Here is a 17,548-nt window from a genome sequence, read left to right as displayed (position 1 = left end):
CAACACAGGCCCACATATAATGGACCATAGAAAGCATACTAATGCATGAGCTAAACTCAACCCACATGAGCATCACACAGTAACTGATTGTCCCTCGATGCACAAGCCACAATACCTGAGTGACTGGTATTGCAGTGCACCAGGAATGTGGCTTTGCATGTCTCTCATTGCAACAAATGATGAAATGGAGTACCCTCTATAAATAAATCTGCACCCAACTGAGTAATCATGTTTGTCACCACATGATTGTAAGGGCCACTGCATGTGTGCATATGTGTGTGCATCACTCACTGGAGTGACAGGGTCAATACATGTTTGCAGTGGTATATCTGTTGGGGTGACTACATTCCTGAGGTGCTGGTTTATCATATATAAGGTCACACACAGTGAGTTTTTGTTCCAAGTGTTGTACAGTTCGCAGACATTGTGCACATTTCACCCTTCCATGTTTTACAGGTGGACCTGCCCCCTACTCAATCGGAGAAGTGTCTCGATTTGCGGACCCAGACATATCCAGTAAGTGTTGATATTTTTGTTCTGTGTTGTGTTTGCAGCTGTTGTGTGATTGACTCCTGTGTGTTGGACACATAGCAAGGTATGATGTGCTGGCACATGATCTGATATGTAACTTGACTGGAGTCTGACTTTTTTTTCCATATTTGAGTTGGACAATCAGTAGCGTATAGCCATATTTTGGGATTGTAGTGCAGCCCTGTAGACATGGCCATGTGAAGAGGGTGACATTTGTTGATAAAAGTTTTCTAGAGAAAAATTAGCAGAGGTCCATATTCATGATTTAGTCAGCAAGTCACACCCTGAATCTCACAGAATAGGGTTGCCAAAGTCTTACCCACAGACTTGAGCCTCCCTGTTCACTAATGAACATGTTCGACTGTGTGGTTGACTTCTTAGCAGCATGTAGCTCCACATGTTGTGCTACATGTATGTGTACACTTGAGTACAATGTCATAGGTGTGCATGCAGCTCCTGCCCAGATGTGTGGTTGCATCTATCTTCTTTCTGTAGAAGAGGTATTGGTGGTATCAAATGATGTTGACAATTGCCTGCAATTACAAACATAAATGTGGATGGGATTGTCCAAGGCTTGTATCTATCCTAGTTGAACAGCCTCCTTACCTGTGATGGACTAAACCCATGTACAGCTATCCAAAGCTTCCTGGGTGTCCTTGATGTTTGAAAGTATGTGTTGCTTGTCCATCCCCCCCGAGGCACAGACTTAGGGTTATGAAATGTGTACCTACGTGTGTAAATCTATAAATCACTTGTCCATACCTAGGATACCCACTCTTGATTTGCAACTGCATACCATCCTGGCAATTCCATTTACAAATCACAGATGTTGTGGTCCTTGATTGTCATCCAGAAGATAGTCATTAGTTGACCTGGCACATGTGGAGGACTTGCAGCATTTGTTATGTGACTAATGGCTGAACAATGATGCTTAGATCATTTAAGTTGGTACACATCTGTTAGAGCATTGCTCTGCTGTTAGCTAGGACATGTGTAGGCTGCGTTGGCATGTACTTCCTCAGGGGGAATCTGTGATCTGTATGGTGATAAGGCCTGTTTAAGCTACATCAGATGTATTGTCTGATTAACATCAGTAGCTGTATCACACAATGATGTTCCTAATGTTTGTCGTTTAACAGCAGCCAACATGGATGCCAGCCAGATCCGTGAATTTCAGCGGAGGGCAATGCGTTACTGCCACGTTCTGGATGTGGAGTCTGTGTTCCGCCACATGGCACGCTGTTATCGCCATGAAAGAGCCTCAGAGGTGTGGAGGGCATTTGCCCAAAGGGGCCCTTATGTGTCCACAACAGCCGTCACCACCAGCACCACCACTACGACCAAGGTGGCACCAAGGGTGTCAGCAACCCCTGCAGGACCTTTGACTTCTTCAGCTCCAGCACCACTGACAGCAGCACCTGCACCTCCCCCTCCAAGCATGGCACCACCAAGAGGACAACCAACAACAAGTTAGTAGTGGGTTGGGGGATGGAGGGTATGATCTTTCTACATGTTTTTGTATGTGTGTTCAATGATGTTGGGGTTTTTGTGTATAAAAAAATATATTTGTTTAGTATAAGATAGTATGTGTTTAGGTTAGTAGATGTTGTCCTCCATGTGTCCCGTCATATAAGGGGGGTGGTGGGGTTGATGTTTAGAGTGTTTAGTTAAATGTGATAAGTAAGTTTAGGTTAGGATAGTTAGAGCCAGTTGTGGGTAATGTGTAGTTAGGATAGGTTAGGTTAGTTAAGGTGTTTCCCCAAGTTTTAGTATCCTTTTTCACAGTTAAAGAAATATTTAGGTACCCCTTTACAGTATGTGTCATATGCTTGGGGATCAGGGCCTTGGCATGAGTGAACAGTGTCAATTCAGTATTTGCATTTGTGTTCAATCCTGCATCCAAATCCCAATTGAGCTGTCACATTGGCAGCTACACCAAAGCTACTTCTCTGTGCAACTGCCATCCATTGCACCCATCACTCACGGTTTCTATGGATCCCAATGTTTTGTTAGGTTTGGATGTATGTTTTCAATCTGACATACTTTGAGACCAGATTTGGTATTGAGGAGACTGTGTTACGTCTGCCTGCAGCCTGATGTTCATATGAACCCTGATGAGGTGAGTGGTGGTATAATCCCATGTAGTATAGTATACATGACTAACACCTATGATTTGTTACATTCTACAGCCAAATTACTTATTTGTACGTACACTCATACACATCCATTCCTGCTGTATGGTGTGTGTGATGAAAAATTTGAGTCAAATTTCACATACGTAAAGATTGCCTGGAAGAAAAATGATTAGACAATATTTTTCTGCTTGGACATTCCTTGAAGAAGACTTATTCTGTCTGGCACAGCATTATACTGTGTATTTTCTATTGACCTCAGAATTAACCCTCAGGAAGGGCAGATGATGGTGCAATCCAGACCCCAGTGCATAATTATCAGGCCACAATCTTTCAAGGCATTTGTATTAACATTCTATGGGCATTGACATGATGCAGACATCACTAGTCTCCCTCACGTTTGATGTGTCACATTACACAGAGACAAAGTGGTTGTGTAAGTGCTATTTATTTTAAAGTGCTGTAGTGCTATATTTAAATTGTCCATGATTATGAGTCCATTAGTGTGACACCTTATGATCCTAAACAGGCGCAAAAGGACATGTCATTGGACATGCTAGAATGAAGTGTCATACAGTGCATAGGGACATGAATTGCCAATGAGGTAGTGAGAGACAATCACAGGGCATTGTGACAAGATAAACAGTGGGCTGGAGAACAGTGCTTGAGAGCAGCTGTTGCAAGACTCGCATGTTACAAAGCATAGGACCTTGGTTATAAGTGGCTAGGTGGCAGGGACTATTGCTACCGGGTACTCTTACGGGTGAAGGTGATCTGTTCCACGTCTTCATCTTCTGATGTGTGTGTTGTCTCCTCTGCCCTTGGTGGTGGTGGGTGTGAAGGGGCAACACACTCCCGCTGTACTCCAACTACAGTTCTCTCAAAGCTGGTACCAGTGTCATCAGAGTCCTCAGCTGGGTTGGAGCCAGCAGGTCGTACAATTGGGGTGGTGGGTGTTTCCTCTGAGATGGCTGCTGTATCTGTGCTCCTCCTTGTGACTGAAGGTTGGGTCTGGAGGGTTCCAAGGACATCTTGGAGGGTCTGCTGCCTAATGTTTGTCAGCTCGTCATCCATGTCATCAGGGAAGTCCAGGACAGACATATCCCCAGGAGAGCCATCGTCCTCTGCAATGAGATATTGTACAATTAGTGAGTCTGTGTTGTGGCATTTGTAATGTGATGTGCCTGCCTTCCTATTAGTTGCACATTGTGATCTTGGTTCCTGTTCATTGTTCCTGTCTTTAATATTAGCATTCTCCCAGGCCTGTGCCCACCTGCATGTCACATGTATTGTGGGCAGTTTGGGGTTCTGCCCAAATTGTATATTGCCACCTTCTTGTCATACTCAACTCTCCGTGAACTTCCATTCTCATGGTGGGGCCTTGCACTGGCTATGGGTGTTCTGATGGCACTTGCACCACACTTAACAATCTGGAACTGCCCCAGTCTCTGATATTTCACATCCAGCTATATGTTGCTGAGACCTAGCATATACTATGTATAGCATTGGCATCGCACACTACATATGTCAGCATTGGTAGTGTCTAATGTTGATGTTGGGGAATGTGTGCTACATAGGATTGGACTGATGGTCCTAGCAGTGTTCCATTTCCTCTTCTGACTGTTTGGGTGTATTTCACTAGCCGGTGACATATGTCCTCCCCCTCAATGCTGTTGTCTGAGCAGTATAACAGTTGGGATGTTGCATGGTGTTATTGCAGCTATTGTGACCCAGGAACAGGGTGGACCCTGACATGTGCAGCATGGGTATGACATCAGTGCTGTGTACCTCATAATGTTTATGACAATGGCTGATGTTTGTTGCAACTATGGACATTCACAGTTGACAGGATTAGCACATTTGTATTGATTACAGGGGATTGATACAGTTGTCATCCTGAACCCTCTAATTTGGGTGTGTTTGATCCATGGGCACGTAACTGCTATTAGCTACTTGACCTGCACTCATAGCAGAGGTGGTAGTGGCAACTGTTGTCAATATTACGATCCACTTGCGGACTGTTAATTGAGCTCTAGTTCATGTAGGGAGAATACCAGCTGTCATGTGACAGCAAGCCAGTTATACGTTGTACCCTACCCTCCTGGACTGGCTTTACCTTTCCAATATCCTAGGCATGGCAGCATACCCCATGCAAAGGTTGTTGGTGTAGTGTAGTACTGTGCCCCAGGTTTCCTCTGAACAGGCCATGCCCCCGTGCGGTGCACCTTTACCCATTCCACTCCTTGAATATCATGACATACATGCATTGTGTAGTAGGTATGTCCACCCCTCCTTCTTACAGTTACCATTTGTGCATTTTATTTCCCCATGCGACTTACCCTGCATCTGTGTTGTCTCCTGAAAGTCTGTGCTGTCCTGTCCTTGAATCCCTGTGACAATCTCCTCAGGGATGATGGCTGCCACCATCTCCTCCATGTGGTCCAGGGCCTATTGCAGTGGAGGCCTCTCTCCTCCAGTCTGCAGTGCTGCCCTCCTGGTCATCTTTTCGTTGGTCCTGTGCTTGCAGTCATGCCAGCGTTTCTTGCACTCGATGACTGTTCTCGGTATTTCTTCCACACTGTTTATCTTGTCAACAATTTGTTGCCATAATGCCTCTCTCCTAATAATTGGCAATTTAGAGGTGACAAACAGTTGGTGCTGGTGTTCCGTCACCTCTTTCACCAGTATTTCCTGCTCCTCTGCACTGAACCAACACTTTCTATTCTTCTTCTTCCTCTCCTGGGTCTTGTGTGGGTCCTCCTGGCTGGTTCTTGGTCTGTTGTCATCTTCCTGGGGTCTGTCCAAGCTTCTGGGATCCATTTTGTCTCTCCTTTGCACATTTTGCTGTGTTTGTGCCGCTTTTTGACGCAATTGCATCAAAAAAAGGCGCTTACCCGGTTTGCGACATCGTAAACCGGATCAAAGTCATTTTCGCTGCATTAACGTTGTTTTTCTGTACAACGTGACGCATTGGTTTGAGTAGAAAAAAATTACTCACACCAGTGGTTTGCACTGCCGTGAGTCAAAGTATAAATTTGATGCCCGAGCGGCACAACGAACTGGCGTTAGCAGGCGTTAAACATTTTGACGCAAAACTGCGTTGGCGCAGTTTTGCATCAAAAAAGTATAAATATGGGCCTTAGGGCCCAATGTGCAAAGGTTTTTACCAGTCACAAATGGCTGTTTGCGACCGGAATATTTTTTTTTCCTATGTACAAAAAGCAAAATGCTACTCAGTAACTTATTACTGAATCTCATTTTGCTTTTGCGATTAGGTATTAGGAATGGGCGTATTTAGGTGTACCTTCCTATTACCAAATAGCACTGGCATGTATGAATGATTTGCAAAATATTCATATTTTATCGACTCCGTAGAGGAGGCGGTAACTCATTCGCAAACGGTAAAGGGTCCTCCAGGGGCCCCTTCCCCTTTGTGAATGTGGATGAAAAAATTTTTTACGAGCAGGCACCACTGCCTACTCCTAAAAACCGAAAAGAAAACTTTTTCTTTTTCTTTTTGTAATGCATCCCTTTTTCCTTTAAGGAAAACAGGCTGCATTACAAAAAAATGCTTTACTGAAAAAGTAATTGCAGATATGGTGGTCTGCTGAGCCCAGCAGGCCACCATCCCTGTGGTTGTAGCCATTCACAATAGGCAGCAAATTGCGAGCTGCCTCATGAATATTGATGAGGCAGGTCAATTTGTGACCCACTGTGAATCCCTAAATGTGTCTGAGACACATTAGTACCTTGCAGTTTGCGATTTCCTAATTGGGAATCGCAAAGATTTACAATTATGAAAGCGCAAAACAGATGTCTATGTACATCTGGCCTCTAGTCCAATACAAATACAGATTGTAGCGGGTGTGTGCTCCATCCTTCTAAGCTGTATGATAATGCGTCCATTTTCTTACGATAATGGCATTACTCCCAGTCCTACTCCCTCACCTTCCTTGTAACCAATGAGGCTTCCTGCCTCCCACTAGACTCTCCCTTCCCCTTTTTAAAATCCCCCCCCCACCCCTACCACCTCCTGTACAAAAACCAAGCCCAAGTAGCAACTCAGACAGTCCGTACTGGGGGGGGCGGGAGGGAACGGAAAGGAAGGCGATGGATTAGGACTAGGAGTAATGCCATTATCGTAAGAAAATGGACGCATTACCTCCCGTCCCTCCCTCGCCTTCCTTATAACCAATGAGACATAGCAAGAAACACACAGGAGACGGACACTGAGTTGCAAGAAGTTTATTATAATGCATACAGGCCACCAAGACCCAACCCCTATTACCTCATAGAGGATAAGACCCGGTGACCCAACACCGACTCCAAACCACCCAAGTCAGTCAGCCTATACTTGTAATGCTGAACAAACGTCGAAGGAGAGGCCCAAGTGGCGGCCCTGAAAATTTCCACCACTGAAGTCCCCTGAAGCTCAGCCACTGTATCTGCCATACCCCTGGTAGAACGACCCTGAATCCCCTGGGGAGGAACCACCCCTTTCAAAGAATAGGCCAACATAATCAACGATCTCACCCACCGACTCAAGGAAGCCGTGGACAGCTTTTCCCTTTTACGGGCCGGACCGAAATTCACAAAAAGTGAATCACCCTTACGGAAAGGAGCCACCACACGCAGATACTCCAACAAAGCGCTGGGCACATCTAAAGAATGTAAACGAACCTCCTCCACCGAGGAAGGATTCGGACAAAATGAAGGAAGGATGACCTCCTGGCGAGCATGGAAAGGAGAATTAACTTTTGGAATAAATGAAGGCACCGGAACAAGAATCACCCGATCCTGAAAAACTTTACAAAAAGGAAAAGAACAGGCCAAGGCCCCCAATTCCCCTAAACGGCGGGCCGAAGTAATGGCCACCAAAAAGAATGTTTTCAAAGAAAGATGGCGCAAATCACATTCCCCCAGAGGTTCAAAAGGGGCAGCAGTCAATGCATCTAAAACCAAAGAAAGATCCCACGAAGGAAAAGAACGTACAGGGCGAGGAAACAAATTAAGAAGCCCCTGAAAAAATCTAGGCATCAAATGACCCTCATCCGGAAGATTGCGCCACGGACCCCTAAACGCCTAAATAGCCGCCCACTGCACCCGCAGAGATGCCACTGACAACCCCAATTGTGCACCATCCTGTAAGAACCGCATCACATCAAAGATAGACGCGCAGGTAGGATCCAATTTATGCCGGAAGCACCAAGAAGAAAAAACCTTCCACTGTCTACCATAGGAAAGCCAAGTGGAACGCCACCTGGAAGCCAGCAAAGTAGAACTCAAAGTCACTGGTACCCCCAGACCCGTCAAACCCCGGCGTTCAACTTCCTGGCCGTCAAGTGTAACCTCCTCAATGACCCCATCGAGAGGCAAGGAAACTCCAGGGGCGACGGACAAAGAGGAAGAGGCCACATCCGGCCGGATGCCATCAGCTGCAGCAATGGAAACCAATTCACCCTCGGCTAATGGGGCACAATCAAGATAACCCTGGCCCCCAGATGCCACACCCTCAACAGAAAAGACCGGATCAGCTGAAATGGTGGGAAAGCGTACAAAAGGCTCCTCGGCCAAAGACACGACATCCCGTCCACCTCCCAAGCCTGAGGACACCGAAACCGGGAGCAGAAGCTACGGAGCTTCGCATTTTCCATGGACGCAAACACATCCAGCACTGGAAGACCCCAGAGACGAACCAGATGAAGAAACAGTGACTTCCGGAGGGAGAAAAGTTGAGAGGAAGGAATCACCCTGCTCAGCAGATCCGCCCGAACATTGACCACCCCCCGAATGTACGTAGCCCGGAGAGAAGGAACCCACTCCTGAGCCCACAAAAAAATCTTCCTGGCCAGACCGAACAAAGCCCTCAACCTGGTCCCCCCCTGTCGGTTGACATAAGCTTTGGCCACTAAGTTGTTCGTCCGAATAAGAACCGCAGCCCCCTTCAGGGACACCTGGAAATGTGTCAGAGCCAACAATACAGCTTTCAATTCGCGCCAATTCGATGATCGATTGGCCTCCAGCGGGGACCAGAACCCCTGAATCTGTGCCGACCCCATCCAAGCACCCCATCCGGAGAGGCTGGCATCCGTTGTCACCACCACCGGGCTTAGAGGAGACAAAGACACCCCTACCCGAAGATGATTGGAATCCAACCACCATCTCAACTCCCTGCGAATCAGCCCTGACCCCGGAATCCTGGTCATCAGAGAACCGGACCCTGGTGCCCACCTTCCCAGGAACCAGGTCATCAAGCAAAGAAGATGGAAATGCGCCAAAGGGACCAGAAATATCACCGACGCCAAATGACCTTGCAGGCGCAACCACAGAAGAGCACAGGGGCGTCCGTAACAGAACCTCCCTCACCATTGACTGGAGTACACCTAACCTCTTTTCTGACACTGTCACCAAACCTAGAAGAGTCCGAAACGAGCCCCTAGAAAAACCAGATCCTGGGACGGGACCAAATCTGATTTCCCCCAGTTGATCCAAAACCCGTGGTTTTGCAGGACCACCAGAACCCGGGCCACCTGCCTCCGCAACAGGCCCTGCGAGGGCGCATGAATCAGGATGTCGTCCAGATATGGATGAATAAACACCCCTTCTGAATGCAGCAAAGCCACCAGGGGGGCCAGCACCTTTGTAAAAATCTGAGGAGAAGACTTGAGGCCGAAAGGCAGTACACAAAACTGATAATGCTCCTGATCTACAGCAAACCTTAGGAACCTCTGAGAAGTCTTTGCCACAGGCACATGTAGGTAAGCATCCTGCAGATCCAGTGACACCAGAAAGTCCCCCTGACTAACCAATGGGAAAATAGTCTGAATTGACAGCATGCGTAAATGCACTGTCTTGATCCAAGCATTCACTTCTTTCAGATTGAGCACAGGCCGAAACCCCCCTGAAACCTTCTGAACCAGAAACAAGACAGAATAAGTGCCCTGACCCCTTTCTTCCAGGGGAACGCGGGAAATGGCCCCTTTCAAAAGCAAGTCCCGTCCAACAATGCCTCTCTCCGTGCCCCGACTGTAGGCAGAGGAGTGGGACGCACCCCCGAATCCGGAGGCACCACAACAAAATCGATGACGTAACCATTGGCCACAATGTCCAGCACCCAATGATCGCTGACACTCTCCTGCCAAGTTGAAAGAAAGTGCCTCAGCCTTTCCCCAACCTGCCCTATGCCAGGCCCACAGTGATTGTCAGGACCCCTTCTTGAACCCACCCCGGTTCGAAGGAGCTGCTTTCTTAGGGGAAAAACGAGGCTGAAAACGACGTTTCCTAAAAGAAAAAGATTTTGCATCCATCTTGGGAGAAGAACGGTAATGCTTCTTCCACCCTTTCCCAGAAGCAGAACCCCCTTTATAAGGCAAGGCATGCTTCCTTTCCTTAAACGCCTTGGAAAGCATGGAAGGCAATTGATCTCCAAACAAGCTACAACCCTCAAAAGGCAGTCTCAGGAGGGCAGACTTTTCCCCAGGGTCGGCTTTCCAGGATCGCAACCAGAGGGACCTACGGGCCCCAATCAAAGCTCCAGACGCCAGAGCCGAAGTACGGACCACATCTGACGCTACATCCGCCAACAACCTGGCCTGCTGCTCCATACCAGCCCGGAGTTCGGAACACTCCGTCCCTTCCTGAACAGCCACAGCCAGCTTATCAAAGTCCTGCACCAACGACTGGGCCGCATAAGCAGAATATATACCTGCTCTCAGTGCCAGATTCTCAGCCGCAAAAGCCCTCTTGAGCCCTGAATCCACCTTACGGTCTGTGGCATCAGTAGGCACACAATCCTCCGGATTGACTGCCGTTTTGCCAATCAGGGTAGCCAAAATTGAATCCAGGCGGACAGATGGAGGTAATACATCCTCTCCCTCAAGTAAATAAAGTTTCTGAAGGAATCGTGGAACCTGAGCCTTATCCACATCCTTCCATTTGCGAAACACCATATCCTTCACAGGTCCCTGAAAAGGCATGGCAAACTTAGAAGGCGTCTGATATTGCGGGAATAAGTGAGAGTCAGAGTTCGTAGGCTGAAACACTGGAAACCCTAAATTGTCCCGTACATGTGCCATCACCTCCCACATCTCCTCTCTGGATACATATTTCCCCCCAGAGGAAGTAGATGGAGCCTCCCCCTCCTCATCCTCTGAGGAGGACCTCCCCGCAGTAGCAGGAGTATGTGCAATTTTAGACCGACTAGGCCTGGCCATTCCTGCCTGAAGAGCCCTGGAAACAGCCACCTCGATCATCTCCTGCACCTCCTCCCTGGACATGAGTGGCGCAGCACCACCCCCCGGAATCTGGGGACCCCCAGGGGTTGAAATGACAGCAGCACCCTCCTCATCTGAGGAGGAGGAAGAAAGAATCCTCCGTCGCTTAGCAGGCACCTTAGGCATGGTAGAATCAAAAAACACTACCACCTTCCTGAATACACTCCCAAATATACAGGGCCCAGGACCTCCCACAACACAACCATTAACCAATCTCCACAAAGCCAAAATCAAAGAATGCAGATAAAATAGCGGTCAGAACGCCCACCCTACCAGTGCGGGATCGAAAAAATTGCTCCTCGGCACCTCTATGCGGCTCCGCGGCTGAGGAAACCGGAAATTGACACCCCAGCCGCAAAGAGCCGGCTGACCCCGTCAGCCGACTCCCAGGACGCGTCTTACGAGCAGCCCCGCCTGCTCTGAAAAGACGCGACTGGCCAGAGCACACCTCACGGAGCCCCGCGCCCGAGGAGTGCTGATACGACGTCCCCCAGGCCCCGCCGTGGAGGAAAGAGAAAAGGTAAGTCTAGCGTGGGCTAGACAAAAAGAACAGGAGGTGGTAGGGGTGGGGGAGGGGGGGTTTAAAAAGGGGAAGGGAGGGTCTAGTGGGAGGCAGGAAGCCTCATTGGTTATAAGGAAGGCGAGGGAGGGACAAGAGGTAATAGGCATTAGAGTCTTGTTGCATTACCCAAAATACGTTTGGGATCATTACCCCATTGTAACATGGGTCTCAAGAATTATTGGGGTGACAAGCTCTGAGATGCACCTATGCTCTGGGATTAGCACGAAGCCTGAAAAGCCTGAACTTGTTACTATCTATTGGAGAAGGATAACAGTCCTGAAAGATATGTCTAGAGATATACAGCACTGGCTGAACCAGCAATGGTGAGTACTAGAGACTGTCAACTGAAGTGCTTTCATGCACTTAATTTCCCACAATACGACAGTATGCCGGGCACTGTGCTTCCTCCTTTTGTGATTTAAACTTGTTTTTAACATTATTAAGCCAAATAAACCGAGAACTCTTGCTGACCTCGTACGTAAGAAAGTTTAACTTGATTGCACCAGAACTGAACTGTCAATATAAGGCCCTCTTTAGACTCGACCCTGTAGATGTACTGCAGCTCTTGGGATGCTGAATGTTCCACTCTTTGGGAAATGAAGCCTCAGGGTCCACTAAGAAATGAGGCATTACCAGGGGAATCAGTCATTTTAGGTATGGTGCCCGGTAAATTCTCATTTTGGCCCAGACTTTCACCTAGAGATTTAACAGCCAGAATCTCGGAGTGGAATCTAGGAGCGCATAGAGCTCCTAATCCCCACTACTGGTTCCATCGGAATAAAGAGCCATTCGTGATGAGAGCCCACGAAGAGCCTGTGTTCGAATCAATGAAACCTTTGCAACTCGCAGGCACCCTTCCGTTTATGTTGTTATAAATCATCAAAGAGAGGTATATAACCAGTCACGTATACCGTAGAAAATTGCTCTTAGCTTCTTTAGCGCTTTATGCAGCAGGTTAGTGAAATGGCAAGGATGTACACATTTACTGTCGTAGCATCAGTGCTGAATATTACGTTTTCAGAGTTCTATCTCTTGTTCCATTTACATACTCTCCCGAGTATGATTTTGCTGGCATGCATGCACGTCTGTTTGCCAGCTGTGTTCAAATATGTCGATATGATATTCTGATGCTCAAAGAGCTTGAGCACCATCTGCTCATAATCAGGTTCAGATATTTGAGCTCATAAATTTCTGCATTAAAAGGCATTCGCAAGGTCATAATATACCACCCAAAAAAGAAGAACACATCTGACAAACTACGTAAAAGAAAAGTCTAGGAGGCTTCTTTTTTTATTATTTGTTTCCTAAATGGTATGTAGGGGGATAAACTGTCCCCCTTTAATGTTTGGATAACGAGGGCGGTTTGTGGCACAAGTTGTGAATATTTTATTGCTGTATTTATGCCATGTCCAGTCCCTGGTGTTGACACGCATATCTGGAATTTTATTTCATAAATCATAATGTGAGTATTCTGGTTTGCTAGACAGGCAAGAATGCACGAGCTTCCTTTATAGCCGTTGGTACTTTCCTGAAAACATATGTTCATTGTTTTTAAGCAAAGGAAACATGTTCGCCAGTGAAAAGGGCAAAATAGCATGCATTTGCCACGATAACTGGGTCCAGGTCGGATGCTCTTATAAAAAGCAATGCTTAGAGTGAATCATTAAGTTCCTTTTCCACATCTTTATTTCAATGTCATCGTAGTATACAATTTCCATGTGCAAAAATATGTACAAACAAAATAAATAATTGTGTGCATTGAGTCCGAAAACATTAATATGGCTCACTAATGCATTATTTGAAGCCAGGGTAAATATACCTGAACTGTTTCAATGATTTATCTAGAAAAGCAAATGAGCCCATTACTATATCAGTAACTTAAAGCGATGTATTTCGCTTCACTGCAATCCTAGTGCTCTCGTTAAGGTGAAATAACTTTGTTTAAAGCTCCCAAAGCAAACATGCTGATCTAGAGTAATAAAAGCAACTATTTCCTTGAAATGCAGTCCCTGCTCTCCAGTCAGGCCAACCACTGACAACCTTTGTGAGTGTGATAAACATCCCAATAATGTCATAATTCCCTATGAGTGGGTGGGTTGATCCATCATAAAATATTGTACAGTATATTTGCAGATGGGTCACTAATATTATGCTGTGCATTGGCTTGGGTGGGGTTTAAGAGGGCCTGTGACTAACGAGAGGTGAAGTCTTGCTTGATTCATTCCTCACTCGAGGTAGTCGAAAATAGCATATTTCCCTACACCAATTTTAAACTTCTCCCCATTCTCTGGTTTTTACTTCTCCTCTTCTGAAATATATAATTTTTCCTGTCGTGTCTGTGTCTTTTAAGGTCGAGCATTCGAGACCTCTTGTATATTCTTTAGTATATACTACTATACTTCTTTGTGGGTTCTCTGCTTTTTCACTGGTTTGTTTCAGTGTCCTTAAAAAATCCTTGCTTGCTGGTGGTCAGTCCTTGCTCTTTGTCCCACCTTTTCCACAGTTGTACACTCCCCTGGAGCATGGCCCTAGTACTTGTACCCTTCCACTTGTGCCTATGTAGCATGTGATTAGGGATTACTTTTTTCAAAGGCTAATAGCATTTGACCAGAGCACTGGATGTTTCAGTAGCTCCAGTCTGTTTCTGCTCTAGTCTATTACTTATTTTCATCTGCAGTCATGTGTGACTTTGTTTATTCCATTCCTTACTCTCCCTCACGCATTTTCAGTTCTTGCATTGCAAATGCTTGTTCCTTTTGTCTGTCTCTGCGAGCTCATGGCAGCGATTTGAACCAACCGCTTATGTCAACTGTTTTACTTTTTATTTTCAGTTTGTGTGGCAAGAAAATGCTAATAGCTCAAACTCGAGCGAACACGAGACCTATTGCAGTTCAAATGCTTGTTTGTATTATTGTTTTAGTGTAAAAACACGAGCGAGACGACCTCTGATTAAAGCAGCTTCATTAACTCTTCTGTTGCTGGCCCCATATCCAACTGTCACTTTTACCTGACCCGGAGCCTGGAAGAGTAACTGCGGTGCACAAGGAACATGCTCGCAAGAGTCCTCTTGGAGGGGCGGATAAAATGCACACTGCAGCTTTCAACATGTACATGTTCGACTTTCATGGTGCGCTGGCACAGATCATAAAGCGCAGTGCTCTTCTTAATCACAAGTCGCTCTGCTCCTGTGCTGTAAAACAAACCAGCAGACATCTGATAAAATCTGCTAAATGAACTGCTGCTGCAGGCCCATATATCACTACTCGCAGCCGCTCTTCAGCTTTCACCCTTTATTTGTTTGTTACACTTTCATAGCTGGATGGCAACGAGTGTAAAGAGCAGTGTTCTTCACAATTAACATTTATAATGATTGTCTTTATTCAGTGCTTACCTGTCTGCTTTCGGAATGGTGGAAACATAAACCAAAAATACGAACACGCTACTCATTGTTTTTCTACTTTAACTTTGTAATCAATATTTATTTACATTTGTTTTCCACAGTGCATCCTGAACATAGCAACAAGCGAGAACGAACTTTGCTTTAATCTGTTACTTTAAAACGTACATTTCACTTTCTATGCAAAAAATTGCAACTCAATATTTTCCTCAAAGCAGATCAGTGTGTAAAATGTGATTCCTTCAGATCTTGTATAGTTGCCACTATTTTTTGTAAATCTTTGTGTTTAAGTATGAGTCACAGTTGGTTTGTCACCATTCACAATGGCGTTATTCATAGGAAATAGAGATGTTTCTCTTGCTATAACAAGATGTAATTTTGTAGCCAATTATGAGTCACTGTGGAGTTATCATCCCAGCTTGTGCTTATTTTAATTCTGCTATTTTAAGTACTGAACTTCAAAATAGGACTATCATGTAAATAACCATTATGTTGGGCCCTCTTCTATGGAACAGGGGCATCTCTGGTTAAAGCTAGTATTACTAGTGATGAAATAGGGAGACAATGGCCCTCATTACAACCAAAGTCAAAGACCGCCGTTTTGGAGGTTGTACCGCCAATAGGCTGGCGGTGCAAACTCGTGGATTACGACGTGGCGGAAACGCCACAGTCGCACCGCCGGGACTGGCAGTTTTCCGCCACGTTGGTCCCGGCAGTTGTAATCCGCCAGGGCAGCGCTGCCCAGGGGATTACGAGTCCCCTTCCCATCAGCCTTTCCATGGTGGTAGGAACGGGGAGTCGCGGGGCCCCTGGCACAGCCCCACACAGCTTTTTACTGTCTGCACAGCAGACAGTGAAAAGCGCGACGGGTGCAACTGCACCCGTCGCACGGCCGCAACACCACTGGCTCCATTTGCATTGGCGCCCGCACAGCGGTTACAACTTGGCGAGCGGAATGAGGGCCTATGTATGCTATTTACATAGTGGATGGGCTGAAGTATTAGGGTTTCTATTTGGTCATGTTTTCATTTTTATTGTTCATTTTCAGCAGTAAGTGTGTTAACATACTATGTTCCTACATTAATAATTAGTCTTAAAACTTAATTGGAGGGGTGTTATGAAAAAACACAAAATAACAATATAAAAAATATGACAAATAATGGCAATATTTTCATTTTCTGCTGCAGATAGAGGAAGAAGGTAAATGGAAGTGCTTTAGTTATATGCAGTTCCACTAGAATTATGTGGCAGGGAGGACCACATTATGCTGCATGGTTGACCAATTTATGTGGCATAAAAGTCGAGTTATGCATTTACAACACCAATAGCTGTAACAGAAGCAAATGTGAGACCTATTGCATTGCAAATGCTTGTTTCTTGATGGTTCTAATTAACTTCATGTCTGTTGCAATCAGGCTTATCTGGTGTCCACAGATTAAATGTGAACTCTAGTTTTACATGTTTTCATCTGCGTTTTTAGGTTTGGGCAAACAGTTTGTAAAGAGCTCTTTTACAGCACCTAACTCTTTCTACCTCACGGTTTCAGACAGGCCTATAGGGCAATCAGACAGTGCCCCAGGTGCTGGTCTGATAGGTCAGTTCGTCGGCTGTTTTTTGTGTGCATTTTTGTGGGCTTGTTTATGGTCTGTTGGGCAGGTTTTTACTGTTGAATTTCCTGGAATGACCACAACCATTGACTGTAGCAAGTACAAATAAATGCAGTCTTCCACACTTTCCAAAACACCCATACGAGATGTCGTTACAAGTTCAGAACTACCCTATTTGCAAATATGGGCCACTTTTTTAAGCTATCTGATTCAGTAAGGGGGGGGACACTTTTATTTTGGTGCCCAGGCACATTTTCTGCCCCACTCTGACCAGACGTAGCGCTCCCTCCTTGTTTTTTCCTCCCTTCTGCTTGCTCATTGCAGTATATTTCCCAGTAGTCTTGCTTTTTTCCGATCTTATGAGCATCGGAAGAGACATAGCAAGAGATAACATGAGCACTGTAGCCTGACATACTAGTGGTGCACCAAAGGAAGCTGGTCTATGTCCATCCATGTCCTAAACACTTCAGGTTTTCCACCTAGTGCCATATCCCTCTTTAGGAAGGCATCAACTTTCTCCTTATTACCCAGGATCAGGTGTAACTGGAAAGAGCTGAAAGTATTGTGTGGCAATGCTTCTTTTTTGCCAAAGAACTTTGTAATACTTTTCGGTCTCTTCAGATAATTTTTTTGTGACCAAGGAGAACCCACCGTTTATTGTAGCCCTTTAGCTTTGGAAGCTGCCCTAATCAACACAATCTTCCTACTCAAACACTTCACTAAACTCTATGATATATTAGTTGATCACAGCAAAGGTGTTTTATTTATGACAAAAACATGGCACAACCTGTGGTACGATCCAGCGCCAAATGGGCTACTGAGTACATACATGCTCGGATTGATTGGTGCTGGTGTGGCCATTTTTATAAAAAAATATTATTTTTCACCATTTTATCCACCCATGCCACAGCCATTTCAGAACTGAGTTCAATTATAATTTTTCCCCATGTCCATCAATTACTCTCTTTTACTCTGTTATATCAAGCTCCCAGGCGTGTCCAACTTTTTTCTACAGATTTACATAATGCTGGCTATTTAAAGTACCC

Source organism: Pleurodeles waltl, chromosome 5, assembly GCF_031143425.1.
Source record: "Pleurodeles waltl isolate 20211129_DDA chromosome 5, aPleWal1.hap1.20221129, whole genome shotgun sequence".
Lineage (NCBI taxonomy): Eukaryota > Metazoa > Chordata > Amphibia > Caudata > Salamandridae > Pleurodeles > Pleurodeles waltl.
This window is presented reverse-complemented; position numbering follows the sequence as displayed.